We start from the raw sequence: 8,713 nt of genomic DNA on the forward strand, positions 1-8,713 counted from the left end.
AACAGTTGGTTGTGCAATGTACAAGGGAAAATAAGCGTGCCAACAGCTCTGATACTGGTATCTGAACAACAGGGAGAGCTCTGTGCGCCGGGGCTGCTCACCCAAGGCACTAGCCTTTTGAGAACCAGATGAAGTCTGTGCAATCGCGCTGATCTGGGGTCAGGCCCTGACTGAGAAGGTCCCTGTGCGGACTTGCTGGCACAAGTTACAGTGCCCTTGTCGTATACGGTCACTATAATCAAAACTTATGTAGAAAAGAACGGGGATGTGTAAAAATCGCAAAAATCTAAGAACTCGAATTCTCTTTATAGATATTCATATCGGTGATAGAAAGATAACATTTTGTAGATAATATTCCATCCATCCATCATACTCATTCAAATTTTTCACAAAATTTACTTACGACCGACCCTCTGATTCTTATATCTGCGTCCGTTGTAGTAGTTCTTACAGGTTGAGTGGATCTAAGTATTTGAAACAAATCGTCGGTTTTTTGGCAGAAAGGGCGTACAAAGGGCGACATTTCGAAAAATTCTTCAGGGCAGAATGTTTTAAATTTTCACAACAGTTTCAAAATATTTACGTCCTGTTTTAAATTCAATTATAAAACTTAAACTTAATTAAAAACAATATCAGAAGCTAATTTATCATGTGTGGTATTCCATAATACATTACATTAAAAACCCCGAGACAAGAAAAAGGCTTTAGGCCACATTTAAAGCAGTGCCATAGTTCGCGTGGAATATTCGGATATTGGTAATCTATATGCGAATTAGTTTCAATATTTTAAAACGAGTCACAAATAGGAATGGTTAGCTGTTAGGATTTTAAAACAGGACGTATAATATATATTTTAAAACATTCGTTAAAACCCTAAAATATGCTCCAAAATCACCGACGAAATATAAATGATAAGCCGTGGAAGCCTAATGGTATGATTTACTGCCTCTCAAGCAGAAGCCGTGGGTTCGAGTCCGGGCTCGCACCTCTGAGTTGCGGAATCGCGAAAACTTGCATGTCGAAGAAGATTCCCAACCAGCGTTGGGACAGCATGGCGGACCATGGCCTAAACCCTCGCCTGAGAGGAAACCCGTGCCAAGCAGTGGGACGTATAAATGGGTTGATGATGCTTAATGTGTACATACATATACTTCATGCCCTTTCCCCATCGGAGTAGGCAGAGATAGCAACCTTCCACTGACTACGGTCAAGGCGCAAGGCGAAACAATGACTGTCAAATAAGTAACCCTGGACCAAATTAAAAGCGATGCTAATGAAGTACTTCTGTGATGATGAATAATTGACATTGTTTTTTAATTTGGTCGAATATTGCTAGATCCCCTAGCATATATACCTTTCGCCTCATAAACACGCATCAGTGCTTATTATATGCTAGTTAACTAGGTTAACTAGGTTAACGGTACTCTTGATTCCGATGGGCCAGTTGTGAATCGCAATTATGCGCCTCGACTCGGAAAAGACGGTTTCGGGAGAGGCAATCAAAAGCAAGCTGCAGCACCCTTCAAAATCGGAACGCAGTAATGTTCACATTACCGCTTGGCGACAGAAATAGGTAAGGTGGCAGTACTTCCGACGAACTCTTTCACAAGGAGCTCTACTGCTGTTAACTTGTGTGTGTAAATGTGTAGAAAAGTTTATTTACACACAAGAGCAACCCCTAATTTCTTACTCATTCTTCTCATTAAGAATAAGTAGTAGAGTTTAATCAGTATCACGAGTGTAAGTGCAATTTACTTACTTATGAAATAGAAAGTTCATCACAATTTTTCCTACATAGGTACAACTCATTTTCAACCTAAACGTCGCTAAGCACGTTTGAGATCAGTCCACCTGTTTGGGAGCTACGATGCAGCAGACAGACAAAGGTACAGTTGATATAGGCTTGAAAATTGTAACCCCCCCTCCTTTTACGCCTGGTGTTAAAAACAGGAGGTTGCTCTCAATTACATAAAAATACCATATAGGTAGAAACAATCGGCAAGAGGTAAACATGCTATTTATTTCTATAATATCAGTTATAGATCGAAATAAAACGTTGCAAATTTCAAAGTTATTTGCGTTATTGATATGGTTATTTTGTACACAATAACCGTAGTAATAGTCTTAGATAGCTGTTTCTATCCAGGTATGTTGTATTTCTATATTGTTTTGTTGCGAAATTGGCAAAGATTGTTTTATGCTTAGTTGGCTATTGCAACATAATATTTGGCCGTTTTTTACAGAACTATTTGTAGACACGAGGTCGATTGCTTTTACTGTTATACATATACTCGGATATCTATAATATATATCTTATACATATCTATGTATATATATATCTCTCTATATGTATATTTCTGACTGGAACTCCTGAAAACCACAAAACTACAGTACTTCAGGCACATCATGCGGAGTGAAAACTACTCTCTACTAAAACTCACTCTGCAAGGAAAACCCCAACATCAGGAAAAACCAATGTCTCCAAAGTCTTGCAGAGTGGTTCAACATGAGTACCACAGAAATCTTCCGAGCTGCAACTTCGTGGGCCCAAATGGGTGTAATGGATGCCAACCTCTAGAAGGAGATGGCACACAAAGGAGAATATTTTATTAAAGGAGAAAATTTTTCCGGTGCGGTTGCTGTCCGGACGTGTTTGCGAGTACGCGGTGACAAAAAATATTTATTTAAATTATTACGGAGTCAGAGTGACATCTTTGAGTAAGATGGCTACCAGATGTGGTGGTTGTGATACAGAAATTTATGATATTTCTTTAATGGAGTGTTCAGGTGGGCAATGTAAAAAGTTGTACCATTTGAAGCGGAGACGTTTAGTGCATTCAAGGACTAACACATAAATAATTGGATACTGGAATGGATTGTACGGAGTGTGTTTGCTCTAATACGAATAGACATTACGAAACGAAATATAAAGGAGGTACCTATTAAAAAAAGTGGGGCCATAAAACGTGCGAAATCACAAAGTAATGACGTGCAAATAATAGAGGTAGGAGTGGATGGTAACGTATCTCTTAAAAAATCAGGAAAACAAAATAGAGAAAGAGGACGACTGGACCGAGTAAGACGCTTAAAAAATAGGTACCCCCTTTAATGAAGTACGGAAAGGCGGAAGTACAAGTTCTTCGGAAATTCATGGGACAGAACGAAAAAAGTTTCAACATGTGTGACGGCTAAAAAAAAACTACGATTGAAAAGTTAGAAATATATTTAAAAAAGTTATGTGGGCCCGAAGAACCAATCATAATTGAAAAAATAAAGCATAAAACGGAACGTACGGAACGGATTCAGAATAGGAGTTCCTGAAAGTATTTACGAAAAGTTATGCCAACCAGACTTGTGGCCAGTTAATGTAGAATTTTGTGAATGGATTTGGTTTCGAAGATCAAACGACAGCTTAAAAAAGTAAGAGAAAATCCACAGAAATTTGCTACCAGAACGTAAGAGGCCTTCGAACGAAACTAGATGCGTTTAGTACGGGGTTTGTGTGTTCGGAGGCAGATCTGTTTGCAATTACGGAGGCGGGTTGTAATAGTTCAATCCAAGAAGCAGAATTAATTCCACCAGAATATAAAATTATTCGGAGTGACCGAACAGATGAGAGGCGCGCTTTTAGTGGCCACACCGCGCTTCGAGCTGAAGTCCGTTGTATATGTTTGAATGCGTTTTTGCAAAGGTATATTTACTCGATAGATTTCTGCTTTTATCAACATAAATTTGTCTTCTCTGTTGTCTATATACCACCGCGTAGTAGTGACAACGAATACATGGTATTATTTAAGACAATAGATAATATATCTCTCATGTATAAAGAAATATTAGTCATAGGCGATTTTAATTTGTATTCTACTTCGACAGTAATTTGTAAATATTTTGAATTTTTTATGTTCTATTGTGGATTTACTCAAAGATATGGGGTAGGTAATAGCAACGATCGTCAACTTGATTTGGTATTGACGATAATGAGAGAGGGTGTTAATGCGTGCACGGCGAGCAAGTCACTGGTACCGTTGGATGCGTACCAGCCACCGCTTGAGATATCATCATTCTCGTTGGTCGGCGGTGGCGCAGCGACTTCAGTGCAACAAATCAATACATATGATGGCCAACCACAGTGGAACTTTCGTAAAGAAGTTTTCAAGTTATACCCTTTATTGTATAACTTGAAAACTTGAATGGATTGGAATCCGTTGTACGAGTTGGGCGACTTAGAATCTATTTGACTGTTTTTTGACAATATAAATCAAATTATGAATTATTGTATCCCGTTTAGAAATAAAATTACTATGCACTCAAACTACATGTAGGTACCCTGAGTGGTACACTGCTGAACTTATTCGAGAAATAAAACTTAAGGCCCTTCATCACAAACGTTATAAAGCTAGTAAGTCGAGCGTCGACTAAGAAGAGTTTTGTTTATGTAGGGCGCGTGTTAAAAAGATGATAGAACGGGCTCATGAGAGACACAGGGATAGTGTGCGGAAACATTTGGTGGAGGACCCCAAGCCATATTGGAATTACATCCGATCAAAAAGAGGTAGTCGAAATTCCCAAGTAATTTTGAAAGTAGGGGTCGTTTTAATAGAGCAGCAATGCACTAAAGAGTTTGCTGAATATTTCCTTTCGGTGTACAGTACGGAGCAAGCCAAGCTAGACGTAGACAGAGCAATATTAGAGGCGGGCAGCGAAAATGGATCAGCTAGGATACACTGATATGATGACTGACAGCTAGGATACATAGAATGGATCAGATAGGGGAGGTCGATCGCAAAGCTTAAGCCAAAGATATCCGCGGGTCCTGATAGAATCTCAGCTTACATATTTACAGATTGTCGCAGCTTACATATTTACATTTTTAATAAGTGATTAGAATTAGAGGATTTTCCAGATATATGGAAAACTACGCTAGTGATTCGATTACCTAAAAGTAGTCCAGGATTGTCTATTGACAAGTATAGACCGGTGGCGATGTTATCAACGCCAGCTAAAGTTAAAGTAAAGTTTTTGAAGCAGCTATACAAAAAAGTATTATTTGATCAGGTGAATGCGCAACTCCCAGATGCACGGCATGGTTTCCGTCCAGGTCGAAGTACTACAAGCAACCTTTTAAATTACGTAACGGAAATTATGCCAGTGATAGATCATAGCAGAGGCCAGTTAGACGCTGCATATTTTGATTTTCGTAAAGCTTTTGATGTGGTAGATTATGATAGCCTACTAAGGAAGCTGACTGGTGTAGGTTGCACTAACTGCTTCCCTGCTTACTAAAATTTCTGGCAAGTTACATGGAGAACCGGCAAATACGTTGAGTATGCTGGTTACCGATCACAGCCGTATTTGTCAGATCAGGCGTGAGCCAAGGGAGCAATCTCGGGCCTCTTCAATTTACTATTATGGTAAATGATTTACCGAATGTTATTAATCATTCAAGCTTCTTACTATTTTCGGACATCGAGAATATTTCGGATGACCTTAAACTGTTTAGTTCAGTTAAAGGAGATGGGGACCATGCACGGCTTCAAAGTTATATAGACAAAGTGGTGGTATCGGGCAAAAACAATAAGCTTCAATTTAACATCTCTAAGTGTTTGATGATTTCATTTAGTACAGCTCGTAACCCCATTCGCTATGAATATAAAGTCGATAAGGTGCTTATGAGAAGAGTGACGGAGGTAAAGGATCTAGGAGTATTATTTACAGCAGAATAAACGTTTCGCGGGCATATTGAAGCGTACAGAAATTTGGGGTTGATTCTTCGTGGGGTTCACGGGTTTACGAGTATTAGTGCTATTATTGCATTGTATGATGCCCTTGTAAGAAGCCTCCTGAGTGTAATGCGGTAGTGTGGGTCCCACATCAAACGCGGTACAGTCTTATGCTGGAGGGCATTCAAGACAAATTCCTGAGATATCTGTACCGGAGGCAATACGGTGTTTACCCCATCTGTTCATTTTGGGTATGGTGGGATATAAAGAGCTACACGTGCGCAGGACCTTAGCGTTAGCAGTGTACGTGTTGAAGGTTATCAAAGGTATGGTATGCTATGTAATCCGATGCTACTAGGGGTATTAGGATTATGTGTTCCTGATAGGTACGTCGGGCGAAGTCGCCGTTCACCGCTACAGGCAGTGTCCCTTGGAAGGACAAATCGCATGACGGAATGTTAGCTAACGCGCACACTGCACACCCTGAACGAAATATCGAATAGGATCGATCTGTTCCATTGTTCTCTGAGTGAATTCACAAAGATAGCGCTTTATATCTTGTGTTACATGAAGTAATATTGCTGGTTCTTTGCATTGGGTGGATAATCTGTAATAATAGATTCAGTTTGGAAATAAATAAATACATAAATATTTTTTTATAATACCCAGTGACGGGACGAACAAGTTGTGCACGTGGTAGTAAGCGACACACCTGTTCACATCAGTTGCAGTGCCACGAAGAGCTTTAAATTGCATGATCTGAGAGGCACTGCTACTGCGTCCCTTATCCTGAGACATAAATTGAAAAGTCCCATGTACCTATAATTTCACCAATATCTATCTTTACTTGCTATATCAATATAGTTATTTTTGCAAATAAACTTGGTATACAACTTTAGGTTATCAGTAGTAATAACCTATTTTTGAAATAACCGGTTAGATGACTGCTCTTTCCGTTTGTACAATTTACATACAGGTGCTATAAAATGTTATTACTTTTTGTGTACGTGTTATAGTTATATAAGAAGAAATATGTATCTTTTCTAATTTCAGAATGTTGTAAAATAAAATACATATTCAGAGTACTTTGTGTATCAAATAACAATATCATTGTAGCTATAATGTTATATTTTACAATATTAAATATGAATACTAAACTTTTTGCTATAATAAGTGATTTCAAGTAAGTAGAACGTACACAAAAGCTGTGACTTCAAAAAATGTCATTGGAACCTTAAAAGTGCTTTTTTGAAACAACAAAAATTAGTTACTACCTTTTCAAACTTTTATCTTTTTATGTGTCAGTTATGACCAGTGATGGGAATTCAGGGAGTTGATTTAGCTAAAGTAATGAATAATGTGGACATCCCCTTCTCATCATCAGATGTCATTTAAAATTGACATTGTATATTATTTATGTTCTTTTTAATTTATGACGGTTTGTTTATTTTAGTATTGCGACTGATGTTATTTTATGAGTGTCTATAAAAAGGTATGAAACTTTGTATGCCATAAGGCCGATCTCAGTGGCTTATGTAACCTGTGTATCACGAAGAAATACTGCCGCCGTTAGTTGAAAGGGCGCTAGTTTTCTTCTTCTTTATAATGTTATAGCTCCATTGATGATTCCACCAATATTTAATTAAGAAACATGCACATTTTACTTAAAATTTAACTGGTGAATTTCAACAGAAATCACTGAGAGAAGAATCTACAACAACAGATAACTTCCACAGACTATCACAGAAACAAATTTATTTTAAAAATAAATTTACACATGACATACGCAAAGGGAGAGTGGACTAACATTAGGAGAATGTTGATATTAACGGGACGGGGGATGTAAGGTGGGAGGATATCATACAGAGGGCGCTAGTCTAATATCTACTTTTCACTTGCAGTAACTGCATATCTTATCCACGTAGCTAGGAAATAATAAAGTACTGACAGATCTTATCGCGGATATAGGACATGTACAATTTTTCCAAAAAATTTGTCATTTGTCATAATGGTGGCAGAATAAATTGATTTCAATTGCTTGCAGCCATATGCAATGGCTGTCTAGAGCATATATAATTATTATTATTTCTGATACCAATTTTAGATTCTCGCCTCTCCCATGGCCTAAAATGTATAGTTGTAAGAAACATGTAATTAGTGACATTCAAATCATTTATCCAGTAATTTAGTTGCTCCAAGTACTCACAACAGGGGGAATTCCGTAGTGTAAGTTATTTTTTTAAGAAGTTTAAGATAAGGTAATTGGTATGATTGTCTGGCACATTATTATAAATTAATATACTATACATAATGTGCCCAGCACAGCATTGACATAGTAAATGCAGAAGAATCAAGATAACCCTAACAATAGTTTGAAATTAGACAAACAATTCATAAATGATAATAGCAAGGTTATTGATAGTGGCATTATACACAGAGACAATCAACCGCGTTAGTAGTAACCTACAGATGGTTATCACAGCAAACTTTCAAAAATACGAGCACGACAGATCTTGACTTCAGAAATACTCACAAAACTTGCCATAAAATTGCATTTATGTAACAAATAAATTTTATATAAGTTAAATAAACAGGCGTTTTTTTTTGTAACATCCAATATATAGCTGAAGAGTTGTGCATATTATTAAATTCAATAATTACATAAAGGATAATAAAAAAAAACAACTTGTTTAAGTTTGTAATAAAAATGAAATCATACTCACGTTTTAGTTGAGAAACAAAATATTTTATGTTGGCACAATATTTGTTTAACAAATTTGCTGGTTTTATGAATTTAATTAAATAAATTTAGGTTAAGCGCGCGTAGTTACGTACGTACTTCCCGCGTACTCTTCGCCACCACTCACACAAACTACTAATACAACAAGACCACTGGCCACTCATCCGATAACCATAGAGAATATAGACATAGTTGTCACCTGACAGCTGATTAGACATTGACATGTATCAACAGCAGGGGTGCGTTTAAGACC

General features: G+C 37.4%; 1 protein-coding gene across 2 annotated transcripts in view; it reads right to left on the bottom strand.

The window, feature by feature from the left end:
- The window catches only part of LOC113237180 (sugar transporter SWEET1), a 29,042-nt gene extending 20,552 nt beyond the window's left edge, over nucleotides 1-8,490 (bottom strand). Inside the window, exon 1 of one of the 2 annotated variants that reach the window (XM_026473505.1) lies at nucleotides 8,444-8,490. The gene's annotated coding sequence lies outside the window, so the exon portion shown is untranslated. Of the gene's footprint in view, nucleotides 1-7,260; nucleotides 7,304-8,443 lie in introns of those variants that run through there. The other variant, XM_026473504.1, reaches the window with a different exon arrangement.
- Nucleotides 8,491-8,713: the final 223 nt, after the last annotated feature.

Source organism: Hyposmocoma kahamanoa, unplaced genomic scaffold (genome assembly GCF_003589595.1).
Source record: "Hyposmocoma kahamanoa isolate Upper Pololo Valley unplaced genomic scaffold, ASM358959v1 93, whole genome shotgun sequence".
Classification (NCBI taxonomy): domain Eukaryota; kingdom Metazoa; phylum Arthropoda; class Insecta; order Lepidoptera; family Cosmopterigidae; genus Hyposmocoma; species Hyposmocoma kahamanoa.